The 22,587-nt window shown below is 40.9% G+C and overlaps 1 long non-coding RNA gene across 1 annotated transcript; it reads left to right on the forward strand.

Moving 5' to 3' along the window:
- Nucleotides 1-5,481: 5,481 nt before the first annotated feature.
- Nucleotides 5,482-13,984, forward strand: LOC309378282. Its single transcript, XR_014171994.1, has 2 exons — nt 5,482-5,535; nt 13,798-13,984. It is a non-coding gene; the product is annotated as an uncharacterized lncRNA (long non-coding RNA).
- Nucleotides 13,985-22,587: the final 8,603 nt, after the last annotated feature.

Below are 22,587 nucleotides of genomic sequence, written 5' to 3' on the forward strand. Positions count from 1 at the left end.
TGTTTGTACTGCTAGTTGCAGACGAGGCTGACCTATCCTTCATTCTCATACACACACACACACACACACACACACACACACACATTGCTTTACAATAACTATATTTTTGTTAAGATCTTAGATGTCATTTTCCAAATGGTTAATTCATTAAATGTAAAAATGTAAAGGACAATATTCAACTAAGTCCTAGTCAGAGTAGACTCATTGGAATCAATGGACTTAAATTGCTAGTCCTTCGCATTACTCTGAGTGTGGCTAACACTGGATATCACCCAAATGTTTCCCATATTGATCTTCAGAGTCTGGCATTGATGGCTGCTGCTTTATATCATCAGGATTATATTTATTGTATGTATTTATACATTTATATCCCATCTTTCCTACAAGGAGCTTGAGAGAGTGTACATAGTTCTCCTTCCTCTCCATTTTATCCACAAGAATCCTAAGAGGTAGGTTAGGTTGAGAGACTGTAGCTGGCCTAGGGTCACACAATGAGACTGATTGGGGATTTGAACCTTGGTCTCCTGGGTCCATCACTCTAATGTAGGAAACTATCTGATACTGAGTGAGACCATTAGTCCATCTAGCTCAATAGTCATTGCCTGTACTGAGCAGCATCAGCTCTCTATCGTTTCAGATAGGATGCCATAGATTGAACGGGACCTTCTGCATCCAAGGCAGATGTTCTACCACTGAGCTATGTCCCCTCCCCAAGTTCAAAGCAGAAAGCAAGAGTAATCATAGTACAGCAGCGACTTCCATCCAAACCTGGAAGTACATTCTCTGAATATGGCATACAGTGATTTACCGAAAATGTTTCAACATCATGTATGCTCAGTTTATACTCCTATATGTTTGCGTGAAAACAGAACTAGAACCCAGCTCAAATCTACTCCTCCATGATTTCTCCAAAGGCTTAAAAACAAGAACAAGGAGATTTGTCTCCTGGCAGATTTATTTACTTAGAGTTTTAGACATTTCTATGCTGCCTTTCACCTATACCGCCTTTCACATCAATCACAAGCCTGTGAAGAACAACTTTAAAAATGCAAGATCAAGGTTAAGATTGCAATACATAAAATGCACCTGGAAGGCACATAACTAAAACATATGCAGTGCAAAATTGTGGTTTAACTATATCACAATAATGTGTGCACAAGTTTGTACCAAAAATGGGAGCACAGGAAAGAAAATTAAATGTAATTCCTTTTCCGTGGTTCAGTACACCTCCCCCTAAGTCTTCTAAATGTGTTGGGGCACATTTAAGAAGTGAAGCTGGCATCCATTTCCTGAACACATCAAAACCATCTTAGGTAGCATTGCACTCTATGAGGCAGCTGTGGCAATATTTTAAACTCTCTAATATTGTTGCTGTTGATGAATTGTTGTCATATGATCTTCTAATAAAAACAGGAAACATCAGCATTACTCAGGTACCAGTCATTAGCTGTCGGCGTTAGCCCAAAATTTAGCTACGTTAACTATAACGGATAAGACTAATACTGTACATATATTTCTATATTTATCCTTTTCATTTGTTCACATCATAAAACTTAAATTGTTTATTGCCTTCTGTAGAAATTGTATTTGGGGATAAGAACTTAAGTTATTTGGTTGTTATTTTGTAAGCCTTGCCTGAACACCAGCTTCTGGATTAGGGTGGAGTATTTCATTATTTGTCTGTATGATGTTGTTATATGTTGAAATTATTTATTTAAAATTATCTATTCCATTTGTGAATCAATTCTCATAAAACATCCTGCAGCAATTTAACAATAAAAAATATCAACCATTAAAACATATATAAACACAATCTCAAGTCCCATGCAGCTACAGGTTGTTTTGTGTTGAGATTAACATAATCACTTTACTTGGTTTATCGTTTTTAATTGGTCTACAGGAGGCAGTTGAGATATGCATTTACCATGCAAAAAGACTGTGGTTTTGGGGGTGCATGGTGCCTCTTACCCAAGCTGCAAGTGCACATCCAAAGCACCAATTTCCTCTTCTTTCTATCAACACACTGAAAGTTTAAAAAGTTACCACTGAAAAGTAGCTGCAGGGCTGCAGTTCAGTGAATCTGAGGCTGATATAATTGGTAACAAAGTTACGGTAATGTGGTTTGTTTTTAAAAATCTCACCGTTAAGTTGGAGCTCAGCTTTTTCTTGTCTCTAAAACAAGGCGTACTATTATAACACACAAGCTGGCTGCTAGGATTTCCCCAAACCAGATGTCAAAAGGATTTTCCAACAGTAGAATACAGTAAAATTAAAATCAAAAGCATGTTATAAACAAACCGAATTGCTTTATAATTAGAATTTTCCAGACTGTAGCTTGAAGGCAAATCGGTATATTAAAGACACTGAAATAATTAATTTGGGGTTTTTCCGTTTATTTACTGCCCAACAAGGTAACAAGAAACAGAATGTTAACAAAGAACCAGCTGAAGGGTATTACCCCATTCTACTTTCTAAAACCAAAATTCTAATTTAGGACTTTATTTTCTTTGCTAAACAACAATGGAAAATGAAAACTGCTACATTAGCAATGAAAGCTGAGCTAGCTCTCTGCAGTAGTAACTGCTGTTGTGTTGCTGCTACCACCCTGCCTTTTTCACATCCATGGGTAGCCCATGACCTACCTGAATAGGACAGTGAAGAAATGAGATGGAAATCAAAGATGTGCTGGGCTTTAATAAATATCTTCTTCCTTAACTAGACTACATCCCCCACATCAGGCTCTTGAGTGTGCACCAAAGTACCTTAAGAACAACGCGTTCTGCCCATCTGCTTTTGCTCCATACATGCTATTACCAAAAGAATTGCCATTACACAGGGGGCTGGCAGCAGTGACCGATGATGACCATTGAAACCGGAAGGGCAGGAAGACCAAGGCCATATTCACACCATACATTTAAAGGGCTATGATACCACTTTGAACATGCATGGCTTCCCCCAAATAATTCTGGGAGTTGTGGTTTCTTAAAGTTGCTGAGACTCTTGAGAGTCCCATGGACTGCAAGAAGATCAAACCAATCCATTCTTAAGGAAATCAGCCCTGAGTGCTCATTGGAAGGACAGATCCTGAAGCTGAGGCTCCAATACTTTGGCCACCTCATGAGAAGAGAAGACTCCTTGGAAAAGACCTTAATGTTGGGAAAGATGGAGGGCACAAGGAGAAGGGGACGGCAGAGGAGGAGATGGTTGGATAGTGTTCTCGAAGCTACCAGCGTGAGTTTGACCAAACTGCGGGAGGCAGTGGAAGACAGGAGTGCCTGTCTTGCTCTGGTCCATGGAGTCACGAAGAGTCGGACACGACTAAATGACTAAAGAACAACAACAAAGTTGCTGAGAGTTGTTAGGAGACCACTTACTCCCCCCTCACAGAGCTACAATTTACAGAGTTCCCTGTGAAGAGGGACAGATAGTGAAGCCACACTGAATATTGTAGCTCTGGGAGGAGAACAGGGGTTTTGTAACAACTTGTGGTACTCTTTAGAAACTTTATTTTATATATATATATAAATATTTATTAGAGTTTTTAGAAAAAAGAATACAATGATAATAAACATTATTGCTTTGTTTTAACAAAATTTCGTAATATCCTTGAACTTCCTCACGTCTCCCGCTCCCATTTACATCATTAATAGATTTTTGTCAAGCAAATTATCCTCTTATTTCCAAATCTATAACCACTTACTTAAATACAGTGAATTAATTCTCCTGCAAATTTGTTTCTCTTAATCTCTCTTATCATCAATTCTTAATCTATTTTAGTGATGGCCAATTATTTATAACCAAGCATCCTTCTTAACATTCAACTAAATCACAATATTTCTGCAAATAAATCTTGAATTTCTTCCAATCTTCTTCAATCCTTTCTTCTCCCAGGTCTCGGATTCTGCCAGTCATCTCCACCAGTTGCATATAGTCCATCAGTTGCATCTGCCATTCTTCCAGTGTGGGTAGATCTTGAGTTTTCCAGTTCTTAGCGAGTAGTATCCTTGCTGCTGTTGTTGCATACATGAAAAATGTTCTATCTTTCTTTAACACCTTCTGATCGACAATGCCCAAAAGAAAGGCCTCTGGTTTCTTAGTAAAGGTATACTTAAATACCTTTTTCAGCTCGTTATATATCATTTCCCAGAAGACCTTCACCTTGGGGCAAGTCCACCAGAGGTGGAAGAATGTTCCTTCATTTTCTTTACTTTTCCAGCATTTATTATCAGACGAATGGTATATTTTGGCAAGCTTAACTGGGGTCATGTACCATCTGTATATCATTTTCATTACATTTTCTTTCAAAGCATTACATGCAGTAAAATTCAACCCAGTGGTCCACAACCTTTCCCAGTCCTCAAACATAATGTTATGCCCAATGTCCTGTGCCCATTTTATCATAGCCGATTTAACCATTTCGTCTTGTGTATTCCATTTCAACAGCAAATTATACATTCTTGAAAGTACCTTAGTCTTAGGTTCTAACAGTTCTGTTTCCAACTTCGATTTCTCCACCTGGAATCCTAACTTTTTGTCACTTTTAAAAATTCCCTTAATCTGAGCGTAGTGTAACCAGTCTCGCACTTTATCCTTCATTTTCTCCATACTCTGCAATTTCCAATTATCTCCGTCTTTTTCTAACAGTTCCCAATATTTTGGCCAGTAGGCTTCCATATTGGGTCTTTTCCAGGCCTTAGCTTCCAAAGGTGAAAGCCACCTTGGAGTTTTATTTTCCAGTAAGTCTTTGTATTTTGTCCAGACATTAAACACTGCTTTTCTGACAATATGGTTCTTAAAGGCCTTGTTAATCTTAACTTTGTCATACCACAAATATGCATGCCAACCAAAAGCATTGTTATAACCTTCCAGATCTAACACGTCAGTGTCTTCGAGAAGTAGCCAATCTTTTAGCCAGCAGAAAGCTGCGGCTTCATAGTACAGCCTTAAGTCTGGCAGGGCAAAGCCCCCTCTTTCCTTTGCATCTGTTAATATCTTAAACTTGATTCTGGGCTTTTTGCCCTGCCAGACAAATTTAGAAATATCTCTCTGCCACCTCCGGAAACACTCCGTTTTGTCCACAATTTGCAATGTTTGGAACAAGAACAACATCTTTGGCAGCACATTCATTTTAATGGCAGCAATTCGGCCTAACAAAGAAAGCTTCAGTTTTGCCCAACTTTCCAAGTCTCTCTTAATTTCAGACCAACATTTTTCATAATTATCCTTAAATAGACTCAGATTTTTGGCTGTTATATTAACCCCTAGGTACTTTACCTACTCTTTAGAAACTTTAGCTCCAATAATTATTTGAAGGAAGCTATGACTGTTTAAAGTGGTATCATAGTGATTTCAATGTATGGCGTGAATGTGCACCAAGGATAGGTGGAGCCACAGCCAATGACAGGGAGAGCCAGTTGATTCCAGTGTTGTCCCCATCCCCAACCTTCCAAGTTCTAGAAGGGTAACCTTGAGACTTAGGAGGAGGAAGCTGACAGCCAGGGCCACCCATTGAACTGGCTGTAAGAAGGCAGGCAGGTGGGGATTACAGATTGTTACTGCCTGGTGTTAACATCAGCATGGCTGGGGCTAATGAAAGTTAAGTGTTCGACTACATCTGGAGGATTACAGGCTTCCCACCCCTGGTTTAAATTATCCAGAAGAACCCTATCCTACAAACTCGAAATGAAGGATTAAGACTTGAACAAAATGGACTGTCTACTCAGTTCAGCTTCCTCTTTTTCCAGGCTGTTATATTTTCCGCTAAGGCATTTTCCCTAAAGCTGCATTATTTGCCATAAACGTGTGTTCTGCTAGCATGCACCTGTAGTTATAGTAACAGGAATGCCTAGGAATGTTCTCTGGATTTCATCAAGTTGTGTGTATATTGCTGTTATGTCAGGTGTATATATTATGACTCATAACTACTGCTCTTGATGCCGCCTCCAAGCCATGGTTAGGATATTATACAGTCCTGTATCCTGCACCATACTATTTCTTTAACACTCCATTATATTTGTGGCCATGAAGCCTCTAGCACTGAGTGGCTGGGCTGCTGTGATGACATGGAATGCTCATGAGCATTCCAAGCAGAGGCATGCCTACAGGATATGCCAGATATGCCCCCCACCCAAAGTGACTTTTGTGAGTCCCTGTCTTGCTTAGCTGTAGTCAGGAGCAGCAGAGACATTGGGCAGGGTGAACCCACTGTCCTGGACAGCAAAAGCCCTCAAAGTGGCACTCCCATGGGCTCCCTGCCCGCCCCACCTCATCTTCCAGTGGTGCCAACTTTGGGTGAGATTGTGTCCATTTTTTATGAGCTCTAACCCAAAATTGGCACAATCTCACTTGAAATTGGTTCCAATGGCGGTAGCACTTCTCCATCAATGGCAGATGGGGCAGAGTACACAGCGGTGGCAGAGCAGGTGGTGGCAGGAGTAGCAGGGCAGAGTGGTGAAATGGGACACACCACCCTTAGCTGCAGCAGAGCACTAGAGTTCCAATGTGGTGACTGCGCCTTCATGCAGCCAACCTCTCCTCTGCCCTTTTCATGCTTCTTCTGGTTCTGGGAAAATTGGGGGAGCTTATCACAGCAGGAGGGGGAGACACCAATGACTCTGCCTGACTTATCTCTGTGGCTTGGCTTCCCTCCTCTCCAGCTTTTGCTCTGAGACTGGGCTTCTCTCGGCCACAGACACCTCCTCCTCCCAGTCTTCCTCTTCTCCCTCTGACCACTCATCATTGTCCCACCACTACTCTCTGGGCTCTGAGCCTGCTTCCCTTAGTGGTTCCCTAGCTGGTTCCTCCCACCATTCCTCTGCGTCCAACCAGTCCATGATATCACCTGACAGCAGCTGCCACTCTAGCCCCAAGCCAGTTGAGATCACAGGGCCCAAGACACACAGTCTCCATCCAGGATTCTTTGTGGGGGAGCAATGTGCTTTAAATGTGTGGTGTGGGTGTTTCAAGCAGTAACTTTTGTGGGGAGGCAGAAGACTAGAAAGAGGTCCTGGGAGGTGGGAAAGCTGGAAGACAGGTAGCTGAAGAAAGCATATAGTGTAGGCAACAGACTAAGAAGTGCAGACCAAAGCGGAAAGTAAATGAAAGAAAAGGAGGCTCATAAGAAAGAGCAGGAGACAAGAGGCTGAAACACGAAGAAGCTAATAAAAAAGGGAGGATGTGGAAAGACTGAATATCACACGTAGATTTGAACCTATCAGCTAGTTCTTTGGTTCCAGGCTTCCAGGCTAATCCTGCATTACTGATTTGGCTTGTCAAATGCTGGCATTGTACTCTTCGGGTTTGGCTCAGAGACTCTGCTGCTTTTGCTAAGTGCAATATCCACTCAACTTCCTGTATTTGACTAGAGCCATATTCACACTGTTAATCTATATGTCATAGTACATCAGAGTATATAAAGGCTGCAAATTCTCCCTGCAAAACAGATATACTGCCAGGGAAGTTCAATATACAATGGATGCTTCTCCTGCTACACACTGTGGCTGCATATCCAAAAGAAAGATTTAAGCAGTTTCATTCAATCCTAAAGGGGTTGTTCATCAAGATAAACAAAAGGATAAAGTAATAAAGTAATGAAAGAATCAGATGCCAAGTATCCTACAAGAATATTGAAAGTGGATTGCAGAAGAGTCCATTGGCCAGTAAAGAACATTAATTTCCTCACTCTCTAGACTTTTATTGGGGTCAAAATGGCAAAAACTGGGAAGCCACAATATCAGCTTTCTCCTCAATTTTGTGTGTGTGCACTCACACACACACATTACCAACAGAATTTGTGAACAGGAAACAGTGGAGCAACTTTGCTATTTCTTCCTGTACTGATATATCTCCAATAATGTGTGTGTGTTTAACTGCAGCATTCCTTTATTTGAAAATTCTGGGCAAGACCCATAGGTGTTTGTATATTTAGACCTTTCCATTATTTCCCAAAGATAGGGATGGGGAACCTGTGGCCCTACAGATATTTCTCCATCCCCCATCCCAGTTGGCATAGTCAGTCGTCAGGGATAATGGGAGTTGGAATCCAACAACATCTGAAGGACCACAGGTTCTTGGCCTCTGCCCTAAAACCTCTGTCGTATTGATGCACTGCTGACTATACTGAGCATTATGAGAAAACATTGCTATACATGACTCCCCCAAACCCTTTGCCCTTGGTAGCTCCTAAAACTAAAGGATGCACATTTAAGTCTCTCACAAACTATTTCACTAGACAGGCATGTAAGGATCAGTTGTGATTTGGGTCACACTTGGGTAAGCATGACATCTTTTTGTCAATTATTTTAAAGTTTTCTTCCTCTCCCCCACCACCCCTAGGTTTGGCTGTTACTACCAAATTAAAAACACTGCTATTCTGTGGTGCAAACAGCGTGAGCTTTTGTGTAATCGTCAGATGTAATTTAATTTGCATATTTTGTTATGTCTAGTTAGCTGCCAAACTTATAAACTAAATGATAAATACAGAGTCTTTGGGGATTTGGTTCAATTAAGCTGTTCTTCGGGGTGGTCTTGATATGAGTCAAAACTGGAAAAATGATGCTATGTTTCCAGAACACCTAAAGTGAACGTAAGTAATTTATTCTATGGCTCTCTGGACTTTTACTGCCATGTATTCATGATGTGCTTCAGCTTTTATTAGATGTTTACATATTTTATGTGCTGGATTTCCAGCCATCATTGATAAAGGCTTAAGAGATTTAGCTAAATGGGATAATTCATTTTATTTAATTAGCAAGTACTCATTGCACATTTTATATACAGCTCCCAACATAGCAGCTAGGAGCCACCACCCCACGTATTCTTTTATGGCAATTACAATAAAACATAACCTCATCAGATCACATTTTCTACAAGGAGGAGACATGTGCAACTATGCTTAACATTATAGCTGATTCGTGCACTGTACAGAACCAAATTTATTAAATGTGATATACGAAGTATGGTTAAAGTAATTGAAATTGTTTTACATAAACTGTTCGTTGAGCACTCCCCCAAATCAAAGAAGCAACCAACACTTAATTAATGTAAGGCAACCGTGCCCAAGCTGGTGCCCTGCAGATGCTCTGTGCTAATGTTCTGGGTGGGGATTTCTGGATGCAAATGGTTTTGACCCAAATTATATCATGCACTCATCTTTTAAGAGTTTAGTCAGACTAAATTCAAACATTTAAATTCCATGTTTGAAGAAATTGAAATGAGCAGAAAATATGGCACTTGCTAAAATGCTATTGTTGCTGTCTATCTCCGTTTTCTAGAAGCCTTGCTTCTAGAACCCCTCAGGTTCTCATTTTTCCAATCTTAAATTCAGTTCCCTACGTTTCAGCAGCAATTTGCAATTTTTTTTATAAAAAGAAAACCTCATGAAAATTCTTCAGCATTTTAGAGAAGATGTCCCCTAATAAACACATGTTGATGTAATTTTGACCAATATACACATTTCTGCAAGTATTTTCTCCGAATAGAGTGCATCCTTATATGTTATTTTCACTAATGTATTTATGTTTTTGCACACTTTTACCTAATATAGTACATTTTTGTAAACACTGGTTGGAGAACTGCTTCACAAAATTTGGATAAGTGTGAATTTGGAAGGGTAGCTGATTTGGAAAGCACAAATTTGATAGATTCACCCTTTATATGCCAACTCATTTGAATCCAATGAGTTTCCCCATCCAAAATAGAAAAATTAGTAACCAGGCGCATAAGAAAAAAGGTATTTAGACTACACACATATATACTTTTTGACATTTTAATGCAGACAGTATTGAAACGCTACCATTATAAAATATGCATGGGGGGGGGGGTTATCTTCATGGAAGTAAAAATCTGATCCTAAAGCTAGACCTCCCTGGAAATTTTGAGTCAGTAAATCTGGATTTCTCACTTGGGCCTGGTTTTAAAGACCATTTTGCTTAAAAAACAAAACAGATACAATAGTGAATGTGATCCCAACTTTAATGCAAATATAAAGAATCCTATACCTATAAAATGTCACAGAATAAATGAAATATGGGTGCTAATTCAAGCAATTGAGTTTCTGTAATACAGACATCCCTATAAATGTCCTGTTAATACTAAAAGAAATGGCTTTATTGCAAAATAATAATAATCCACACACCTATGGCTTGTTTCATTTCCATTTTATACTAGATGTAATGACTTCAGCCTGGAGCATTTCCTGCAGAATAATGACCGGCTGTGTTTAATGGCCCCCAGTTGAGCCTTGGGCCATCAACTCCTCTTAACCAGCCATTAATCTCAAGGAAATACCTCCCATCTCAATTGTTATTGCAGATCTCTGTAGGAAAAATAATGTGGATTTTTTCCAATCAAAATGTAAATGCCACTATGACGTTCTCTCTGTGACAGTTATGTCAGACACAATATGTTACAAAGATTAAGAAATCGTTCACTTCCATTTCTTTAATACTATTTCCCAAAATCAACTAAACAAAGGTTCTCTTGATCAAGGGTTTTCTCAATCTCGATCTCCACCCTGCCTTTTAAAACTTTTCTGAAGAATCTGAAGTCTGAGAGTATCCATGTCAGCGAATAATACAAGTGGTATATAATATTCCACTGCATCTCTAGTTTGTCTCTACTCTGTCATTGATGTAAAAGATCTGAATCAGGCAACTCTAGGAGATTAGTTGTCTAAAGTTAGCCCTAGTCCTTTCATGGAATAAGGACTTGACTCAAGTGCTGGACACAGTGGTGATTACACATCCTTTCCTAGCCACCAAACCCCTGGTCTTCCCTTGGTTTTCATAGAAGAGTGCAGGATATGATAGAGTTGTGATGATGGCTTGAACATAAGTGGAGCAAAACTTGGTACAAATCTGTCCTAACATGTCTTAGAACCATCTGAAGCAATGATGTTGCATCTCATTGCATCTGCACGGTCTCATCCAACAGGGCTTTTCCAGATGGAAAGGGGCTTTTATTTATTGGTTTATTTGATGCAGCCTTTGCCATCCAGTTTGGTACCAGGCAAGTCTCCCTGCAAAGAGTTTTCCATAGCTGGGATATACCACCAAGTAGATCCTTTCCCTTGCCACTCTCCACTACATTTCACATGGTGCTGGCACCTAAAGAAAGTCCTCCACTAAAAATCCCAGGGTGTGGGCTGGCACATATGAAGACAAGGAGTCCTTCAGGTGCACTGGTCCCAAGTCATGAAGATCTTTAAAGGTCAAAAACAACACTAAGATGAGCCTGGAAATGAACTGAGTTCCAGTGCATTTGGTGGTACACAAGTATAATGTGAACTTAATTCTCTTCCAGATGTATTTTGGGCTGATTTCCATTACAAAACCATCTTCAGAAACAGCCCCGCTACTTCTGGATGTTACAGGACATAGATCCTTGAGGGTAGGCTATTTCTGTCCTGGTGCACCACTCTGAATTGGTAAAATGCAATCCAGAGGCAACCCGCTGTTACTAAGAAGCTTGGTTCAGCTGGAACTCTGCAAGGGCCCTAGGATCATGTTTCTCTTTTGGCTTTGCTCTGGGCAATGAATGTGATGCCATTGCAAAGTAACAGGGAAGGTAATGCTAGTTTAAGGATAGTATCTCACAGCAGCAGCTATGCATGGAGTTGAACAGCCACATGGACAGCAATGTGCAAGGTTCATTTGTCCTCAGAGCCCTTGTAATATCTAATGCAAACACACATGCAAACACACACCCTTATTTGGTCCTAAAGGCTTCTTCCTGAAAATATATTCTACTGGTAATTAGACTAAGCCTAAATTTGCATATCTTGGGAAATGTTACTGCCTTTCTCCATGAGGGAAACCTCACTTACTTTGCTGTAACGTCTGCTTTGCCAGAGCCCCTTACAACCTCCTTGCCACTTTGCAGCAGGAGGCTATTGATCTATTTTGTAACAACTTGATACTTTAATTTATTAGCATTCAGAGTTCCCTTCCATGAAGACTTGTCATTAAGGTAATCAGCCTTGTTGTTACAGTGAACGCCCATCAGGAAGTTTCTTTTCTATAACTGGACATCTTGCAGATCATCACACTGTTCCAAGATTCAATCTCATGGGCTTAATGCTCGCTGGACAGCTCCACGTGTCTCCTTTCCAAACTTGCTCTGACCCCATGGATGCTGCAGCTAGCTCCCTTCCCTTGGCTCTTGTGCTTGTCTCCTCTGTTTCTCAGCCACATTTGTTATTTTCTTTGGTTGAATCCAAAAGCTTGTGAGATGCAGAAGCCAGTTTTATCCCATGAGGAATTAAATCAGCTGCTCCATCCTCACTCTAGCCTACTAGGTGTCCTTTCAGAAACCAGAGGAAGCTAGCTGTCTCTGCAACCTGTGAAGGACCCACCACCCAAGTCAAGTGACTCACTGCCAGAGTCCCAGAATGAGTTGGAACTGTGCCACCACAGGTCACAATAAAACTCAGAAAACTTCTCTGCCTGTACCCTAGCACCAGCCACCACTCCATATATGGCAACCTCTGCACACTCTATAATGGGATTTGTGTCAGTATGAGCTTTCCAACCAAGCAACATAGACTTCCATAGCCTGCGTAACTTATGACAACTAACTATGGTGTTATTTTTGCACCTCAATCCACGAAGCCATTTTATTTAGGTTCAACAGAGTTTTGTGGAAGTTCACTGCTGTGTTTTTTAAAAAGCAGTAACACTTACTAGATATTTTGAGTTGTTATATTGGTTTCATTTAAGGTCAATGTTTTTTAAAGAATGCAAGCAGTTCTACTAGATCAGAAATTAAAAAGACTGAACATGCTGTTAACAAGTACACCAAGAAACTTATATTAAATGGGTACTCAAAAAAGTACAGCATTAGCCAAGGATTTTTCACCACCCTTACAATTTTTAAATTATTTTAGCCAATTTCAACATTTAAAAAACTTTCTCTGGTCTCAGGCGGGCCATTAAGTCTATGCGTCAGTGATTCACAGTCTGCTGCTAGTCAATAAAATCTGGATTTAATTCTATGCAGCTTTTTAATACAAAAATCAAGTGAAGTTTAATACTTTAAAGTTTTCTCAAGACCGAACAAAGGGAGAAAATATTTCGAGGACATACAAATTAAGATGACTCACATTCTTTACCACCTGTTGGTTCCTTTCATAGACTGCTCCCCAGTCCCCATTACTATAATATACACTATTATACTGTACAGCATAATTTAGGAATCAATAACTTAAGTTCCTAGGGCCAAAATGGTGACTCATTATTCTGGTTCTGGATACCATCGCCATCGCTTTCTTTTAGAACATTGACTCTTTTTCGTTTGTTATGACAATTAACAATACAATAAGGTTGCATACAGAACTACAGTCTACAAGCACTCTACTCTGTTGGAAGTGAAGACAGATATAATATGAAAAAAGTACCTGAAGTCAGTTCCTGAGTCACAGCCTGAGCCTAACTTCTTCCTGGTTTTGCCAATGACACATGTGCATGCCAGCACATGGAATGCTCCATCAGCCATGAGATTTTACATGCTTCTGGCAGCTGGCAGCCTTTTGTGGGCAGGGTGTCACATGTATTTGTACCTTATATTAAAAATAAATGAAACCTTTTTTTAAAAAAAATGCTATAAAAAGTGGAGCAAGTCTTCTTTATGGCCTCAGTGGTGGCAGGCTATCAGCATCATCCTCAGCCAACTTTTGCCAATTTGCAGAACCATTTTTTTCAGAGCTCAGCCCCTGCAGAGGAAAGGTACATTTGGACTGTGAGCAAGAACCTTCCAAGTTGGCCCTATTTTTCTAAAAATGTTACATCTCTTCACTTGCAGGGTCCAGTGGAAGTCTAATGACACTATAGAAGAACATACGTGAAAGCCAACAGAAGATAAATATGGCAACATCCCATTAAAACCAATGTGGCTTTGCCTGCAATTCTATTCAATTCAATTAATAGCGAAGAAACTCCATTGAACACAATGGTACATTTCTGAGGAAACATGTATGAGATCGCATGTTTAGGCATGAATGTTCAGTTGCCTATTTTTTTCCTGAATTGTGACCCAAATGCACATGAATGTGAAATTTCTCTCTTTACGTTACATGAATTAAGTGGATAATAATTTGCACATAGAGGTTGTGTGTCTCTCTTGAGGTTATGGAAGTATTTTGTTCATTAGCAAGAAAAATTATTGGTGCAATTTATTATAATTAAATCCTTATGCACAGTGGTTAGAAAACGGTTTATGTTGGCTACACCCATTCTCCTGTGTGGTATGAGGATACCATTTTGAGCAGTTTAAAAGAGGAATGCAGCACTGACCTTTCCCATATCCCTCACAGTAAGGTTCCTTGCAGCTGAAGCTAGGACTTAACATGGAGCATGTGGAATGGATTTTCCTAGTCATGGAGCATTTGGGTTACAGTAAAAAATGATGATTTTTGCAAAGGCACACTAATTTGACAAATACCAACATTTTTGTGAGGCCAGAGTTTGCTCCAAACCTGAATGTGTGTGGTTGCACACAAATATGCTAAATGGATGGTGAAATTGCATTTGTCTACAAGACTGATGGAGAGGTAGAAATTGTGGGCAGACATGTCAAACGCTTGGGATGTGTACTTGGAGAGAGGTTCACAATCGACAGCGATAGTTATGCTAATGACAGGTAGTGTATATTGCACAATGGATTTACATGGGTGTCTTAACTCTTGCCTCATTGTTCAGATAAGCAAAATATGAAAAATGGGCAACCACATCTAATCCATCACTTGTACAAATCCCCAGTGTAATTAAATGAAAATTGGAAACGCTTCTGCCTAATTCAAAATAGCCAATGATGACAGTTGATTCATTAATGAAACAAAGTTTCTGCGTAATAATTTATGCAATTGACCAATTCATTATGTCAGTGATGAAATGTTCTGCCTAATTCAGGAAAGCCTTTGCTTATTCCATGAAGTAAACAACAATGTTACCAGTCTGCGAACTAGGCAGTACGGTTATATAACTCGGGGAGAGTATTTGCATAAATCACAAATTACACATTTTATTATATTCCATGAACAAAGCATATTTATATTGTTTTTAATGAACAAAACAATGTTGTTAACCACCCTGAGGAAAATGCCAAAAGTGGGATAGGAATTCCTAAAACAAAACAAAAATACACCAAAAAAACCCCACCCCAATTAAAATTAAATGTTTCAGTAGACAACACTCTAACTGTCATTTACCCCTCAGCTCCATCAGGATCTGGCATGGTTCGGCAGCCCCAGATGCAAAAGACTGAGGAGGAAGGAACAGGTGCAGATGTGGGGAATGGAAGGGCTGAAGGACTCTAGACATCAGAGAGAAAGCAGACCTGCTAGCTCTCCCCAACACCCCTCCTGTGGAAGCAGGAAAGGGAAGATCCTTCAACCAACAGAGGGAAGGACAGAACAGGATGAAGTGGTGGCAAAGCTGAAGGCAGAGGGGTAAATATAGTCTTCTTGCTGAGAACCAGGCAACACCTTTAGATACACTCCCCTCCCCAAGATGGTATGTGCATATGCAGAGGAACTGTAGAGGGGGAGAGTTTTGTAAGTGATCTCATCCTGTTGAAGGATGGTTGTGTCAACTGTTGGGACATCTTTGTACCTTCCATTCAGTTACAAACCTCTTGCCCTGCTCATGTTCCTTGGAATTTTGACTTCTGGTCCTTGTGCTTGCTGCTGAGCTATTGGTCTTAATAAAGATATTTCCTTTTCTTTCAAGGAAGAGTTGCTGCGTCATGTTTTGAGCCTGCAGTAACTTTATAAAATGTGTTGTTACAGCTACTGGGCAACTGTCTAGTTGTAAACTGATTGCTATCAGATGATATTCAGGGAATGATTAGGGATTAATGAGAAATCTGATTCAGTTGACATTTAAAGATGAACCTCCCTAAATCACACTTTCTGGGAGATAAACCTGAGAACTGAAACACAGCCATCCTTCAAAATTTATACTTCTCCAAATTTTGCAATACCGGTCTCCAGTCAAGGAATGTGCGTCAAAATACATATACAACAATATGTGTGCATAGAAAAGCATATATTAGTGGGGGGAAAACATATAAAAAGGAAATTGTATTAGGGATAATTGCTTTGCTAAATTTTGTGTATTAGGCAAAATTGCATCCAAACACGTATAAATCAGGACAAACTTGTGCTAAGATGCTGAAGAATTTTCTTGAGGACATTTAAAATACTTGGAACCAGTCAAAATGGGTGCAAAAAGGATGCCGAAATGGCAATATTTGCCACAGTGTAACACCACAGGTGGAGTTTGGAAGGATGGGTAGAGAGAGGGGTGGCCCATCCTTGCCTGAGGCAGGATAGGAAGGTGCCTCCCTAGCCCACCCCATCCCGGCAAAAGCTCTACACACACACCGCTGAAGCTTTCTTTACCTAGGTCAAATGGCAGTGCCCAAAAAGCAGTAATGTTAACAGGTTCTGGTAAGATCTCACGGAGCTTTTGTGAAATCTCACAAGATTTTTGCGAGATCTTGCCAGAAGCTGCTGCTGCTTCACTGCCACCTCTTTGGGTTCTGCCACCTTAGGCAGCTGCCCCATCCTGCCTCATAGGTGGGCCAGCTCTGAGTGGAGGGATACCGCCGCCCAATCCACACAGACAAGACACACAGAGCCCAGCAAAAAGTGAGGTAAGATTGCAGCCTAACTTGAGTAAGATATATTGATATTGTTGCCACCTAGCGCCCAAAAGACAAATCCCTTTGTTTATAAAAGTCAAGACTAAGAATGCTTGAGTTTAAGGTGTGTCCCCCACCCTCCAAAATGTGAGAGACATGCAGATAAAGAACAAAATTTAGCACAGTCATTACTTAACATTGCTGGCATGGACACAACATGAATGTGTTCGCAAGTGGCCAAAGTTGCCAAAAACAGGAAGTGCTCTTTGACATGAATAAGACAAAAGAAGGCCGGTTGTTCAGTTCATCCCTGTCTGAATTTTTTGAAGTCCGAAACTGCTAGTAGATGAACTCATAATTGGCACAGACAGGGTTATATGAAGCTATGTGTTCAGTAATCTGGAAAATGTTGTTTTATGGATCTGTCATGACATAAATTATGCTAATGTAGTATGAGTTTAAAGCACAATACTTAACAGAGCTTGAGAGAGAGAAATATTGGCTATGGGAAAGGCACTAAGCAGGCTGGAACACAGCCTGGGTTACAGTTCATTAATACATGGTGAAATAAACAATATATAGAAGGGGGAAAGGGTGGACTATTTCCATGATTTGCACTAGATTTATTCCTGTGCCGCAATATGTACGTTAAAAAAGGTGCACGGGAATTTCTTGCTGAAAAATAATACCAGGAATTATTCTTCAAACCTGATCAACATCTCCCCCACATGTGATTTCTCATAAGACTGACACCAGCGCTAAACAAGTAATCAAAACCAATTTTAACTACTTGTTACAACAGTGGGTGAAAGTGGGTGTGGGTTACAAAAGTAAGCGAAGTTACCATCCTAGCTGAAAAGGAGTGAAGACAATGTATCAGTTATGTTGCTGCAACTGCTAAAACTTGCAATGTGTGGTCCATTGTACAGTAGATATGGTACTACAATTAGTCTTGGGCCAACAAACTGCCTAGTGATTTTCATAAACAGGCTAGATGAGAGGATGGAGGATGTTATTAAATCTCCAATGACATCAGTTTCAAAGATATTAATATAGGTCAGCCATCATACACTATTAATTGGAAAACCTTATGAGCCACAGTAGATTTGGGAGCCATAGGCACAAGAAACAGGGATGCAATGCGCTGAATATTCTCAGTAATACCAAGTGTATTAATTAATAACATAATTTAATGGAAAGTTTAATAGTGCAAACTGGTTGCGCTGGGAAGATTTGTTACCTGGGTTATAAATCTTCTATCTGTTTTATAATGTACATTTCTTTGGGATGCCTCGTATGAAACAATTCATAAATTAACTTTAAAAAATGATAATCTTTAAAGCAAAAGCAAAACAGGCAGATGCTTAAAAGGCCTAAGTTGAGGTGTTTTTCTTAAAGAGACAAACCTCAGTTCAATTTGTTTCTTTTCCATTAGTACTGGGGCTCTGAATATATCTGGATTGACTAGTATATATGGGATCCCATTTTCAACCTACTTTTGTACAAGGAAAGCAACACCTGTGTAGTAAAGTACATAGGTATATATATTTTAATCAGAAAGAGCCCAGAGCAAATGGTTTCAACATCTGTAAACCCTTCTCACGTCTTGGGCTATGTATTTATTTACTATTATTATTTTGAAATATGGTTGGTTCTGCCATAAGTTCAGTCAGAGTTCATAAGGGCTTGATGTGCCTTTGGTAGAATTCTTTAGGGATAAAGTAGTTTTATTCTCATATCCAAAATTCCTGAACAAATTGGCATCTGAATTTGATCTAAGTGACTGCATCAACCTGCTTACATTTTCTCTTAGAACAAATATTTTAAAAAATAACAATCTAAAATCTTAATTCACATATTTACCTAGAAACAGCCGTGACACTAACATCTGGAGTATTTGTAGCACATGTAGAATAATCCAGGAAGGTGAGCATTTCTTCTCAGAATATATTTAAGAGGTTTAATGTCAGCGGATAAACTTTGGTGACTTAGCACCTGTCAGACTCTGGATGCAACCCCATTCTTGAGATATGCCGGCTGCAGGATGGGATGGGGGTATTATTATACAGCAGTCCCACTTCAAGATGTGCAGTCCAACCAGTAAAGATCTATAAGCATAATTTTGCAGATACATCAGCACAAGGTTGGCATATTTGTATTGCTGATTCAACTTCACCAGTGAAGGGATGACCCAAGCTACGTGGAAATGGGACCATGATAGGAAGTTGTCAGGTCCTGTGCTTCCTCAGAACCTACCTCCAACACTGGCAAGTTATGGAGTAAGTCAAACTCCACTGACTGAACTCAATAGAGAGGAAAAACCACCATCTTCCAATTTACCCACTTTGCCACAATGAAGTAGAGAATCCAGACTAATTTGGCACCCTGTTATAGCATGCCAACACTAGTAAATAAATTATTGACAAGGAGACCGTAACTTAGAAGACAGGGTACAAATATTGTGAACACTTAGAACACACAATTGATTAATTTGGTGGCAAGAACTATGGAGACAGAACATTTTTTATTAAAAAGGGAACTTTTTGTTCAACTAGGCCACAGAACACAAATTGGAAGACTTTACAATATGATTGATACTTCCTTTTCAGTTGAGAATAAACAAACCATGTTTTATCCTCATGTACATCTAATGTAAGAATTATGTTTATGAATTGGATGCCATGAGAGGTTGCAGGCACAGCTGCTCATAAACCCTGATAAATACTTAATTTAGCATGACACTAAAGGGGAAAGGAAATAATTTTTATCTGTTCATTAGTCATCCAGCTACTAGGCTAGCCCTGCATAAGTTATATAGACCACATTTCAATTTCAATGTGGCTTATATTTTACTGCTTCCTTCTCACTTAGTTAAACTGGGATGTGTGCGGCTGATAAGGTTTTTATGTACTCCTGCATTACCTTTTTCTTTTTTAACATCTCAAGATGTTGCAAAGCTCAAGATGTTGCTGGCAATAACATTCAGAGCGAGCCTTGAGCTCAACAAATTTCACAGATCCACATGGTGCAATTTCTAGCTGTTGCCAAAAGGAAACGAATGCATTTGATTTGCAAATTTGAAAAGCTGTGTTTGTGTCAGCCTCACAGTTTCCACAGCACCAGCCTTAAACTGATAGCACATGTTGCAAAGGGAAGATTTATGGAACCCACCTAGTGAGCTCTGATCCTTCCACTCATCTAGTAGTACACGTGTATATCATAGAAGCATCCAGTTAAGATCAGAAAAACTCATGAAATGAGAAAGAATAACCAGTTTTGCAGCCTATTTTACATTAAACCAAAGAAAAAAGATATCCCTCTGCTCCTTCTCACCTGTAAAACCAGTGGTGCCTTTTCCCCAGTGCACAGAAGCTGAAGCACAGAAAAAGATATAAAGAATTAAGACCATGAATATACATGCATGCACAGGTAGGTATACATTCTGCACATACTTGTTCTACTGACCCTGTCACAACTTCCAAGGAGCCACTGCCAGCAAGAAGATCACAGAATGCAACCTTCAAGATGACTTTAAAAGGTAAAGGGTAAAGGGACCCCTGACCATTAGGTCCAGTCGTGGCCAACTCTAGGGTTGCAGCGCTCATCTCGCTTTTGCCACCAGCATACAGCTTCCAGGTCATGTGGTCAACATGACTAAGCCGCTTCTGGAGAACCAGAGCAGTGTACGGAAACACCGTTTACCTTCCCACCGGGTATCCCAACCTATTTATCTACTTGCACTTTGACGTGCTTTCGAACTGCTAGGTTGGCAGGAGCAGGGACCGAGCAACGGGAGCTCACCCCGTCACAGGGATTTGAACCGCCGATCTTCTGATAGGCAAGCCCTAGGCTCTGTGGTTTAACCCACAGCGCCACCCATATTCCCTAAGATGACTTTAGGACATGTTAATAACATATACAAAACAGAGTGTATTTTGGAAAGTTGTTTTTCTGTTTGCAGTGGATGTGGACATCTCTTAAAATATCTTAACCAAATTTTGAGGGTGATGGTTCCTAAGATCAAGGAACAGGTTTTCATCGATGGTTGGCTGAACCATTAAAAACTGCAATTAAGCTGCTAGCTAATTGAAGTAACCCATGCACTGCTTCTGTGGAGCCAGTTTCTGTGTGCTACAGTCCATGATAGGCCCCTTCCATCTCACAGGGATAAAGAAAGGCTATAAAATATGTACAAAAACATTATTTACTTATTTGAAAATTATGGATCTCCTATTGTTGATATCCAAGGCAATAAACAATTACAATGAACAAAGAAAAAAGAAAAAACACCCTAGTAGTGTTAAAAACAACATCCATTGGGGATGCAAAATCAAATAAATAGGATAGACTTGGCCTGGTGCCTAAAGAATAGCTGGAGAGGCAGTAGGTGGGTCTCCTTTGGGAAGGAGATCCATTATTATTATTATTATTATTATTATTATTATTATTAAGCACAGAAAGACAGAAACAACCCCAGAGTTTTTCCTCTCTCTAGTAGCCGTCCACCAAATCTCTGCAGGTGAGGGCTTCCAGGAGAGGACATTTAATTTATTAATTTGTTTAACAAAATTTATACACTACTTGATTGTAATAAAACCTCTAGGCAGGTTTACAGGAAATATTAAAATCACATTCCAGTGGTACCTCGGGTTAAGTACTTAATTCATTCCAGAGGTCTGTTCTTAACCTGAAACTGTTCTTAACCTGAAGCACCACTTTAGCTAATGGGGCCTCCTGCTGACGCCGCGCCATCGGAGCCCGATGTCTGTTCTCATCCTGAAGCAAAGTTCTTAACCTGAAGCACTATTTCTGGGTTAGCGGAGTCTGTAACCTGAAGTGTATGTAACCTCAAGCGTATGTAACCCGAGGTACCACTGTAATACTGTTAATATTAAAATTAACAGTAAAGACACCTCAACAACTACAGGTCGAGATCCGACAGGACTGCCTCAGCAAAAATGTTCTTAGCAGGTGCCAAAACCAAAAAAAATAGAGTATGGAGAAGGCGCCTGCCTGATGCCAACCAGCAGGGAGTTGCAAAGTGTAGCTGCTGCCACATGAAAAGATCTTGCAAATGCAGAAGGAGTATTATGCGGCACCTGTAACTGTGCCAGTTCTGCAGAGCGGCCAAGTGGGCTACCTCACACTATACTGAATTAATTGAAATCACAGGAGGTCTGCAGGCATTGCAGAGTTAGACCATGCAATGCACAAATCTTTTGAGGAGGGCGTGGGGGGTCCTTCTATTCTTGAGTCCTGCTCAAGAAGAGTCCCTGGGGCCACGGGCTGGCTATTCCCTCAAGTTTCCTCACTCGCCTCTTTCCTGTCCCTCCTCACCGCGGCTGCTGCTATTGTCGCTGCCGGACCTTCCTCTCAGCCAACGGTGGCTGCTGCTTACGTGACCACCCCCCCCCACCCCCCACCCCCGCCACACTCTCTCTCTGCTCCCTCAGGCAGTTCGGCCCAGCGCGCGCGAGTGCGCCGACCAGTCAGCCAGCCAGCCAGCCGGCCCGCCAGTCGCCTCGTCCGTGCGCGCGCGCCTACCCCGCGCGCTCGCGCCCCGTGACCGTCCGCTTCCCCTCTCTCCCCAGCGCGCGAGCACGGCCACGCACGCACGCACGCACACGCTCCCTCGCTCTTCTCCCCGCTAGTCCCTCTTTTCGGTGACGTGAAGGGGCGCGCGGTGGCAGCACCTCCCCGCGCGCTGCTTAAAAATAAGAAGAAAAGAGGGAGCGAAACATGAGAGCCCTAGTGAGCTCCAGCTCCCGCCGGCAGCAGCAGAGGAGGCATCACCCCAGCCAGGCTGTCCTCGCTGAATTGCGGCCGCCTTTCTATGGAACGACCAGAAGGGACTTGCTGCTGCCGCTGCTGCCGCCACCGCCACGACCACCACCACCTCCTCCTCCTCGTCTTCTCTTTCGCGCGCCAACGCGGGAGCCCTTCGCGCCG

The sequence above is a fragment of the Podarcis melisellensis genome (assembly GCF_964234715.1).
Source record: "Podarcis melisellensis genome assembly, chromosome: 9".
NCBI lineage: Eukaryota > Metazoa > Chordata > Lepidosauria > Squamata > Lacertidae > Podarcis > Podarcis melisellensis.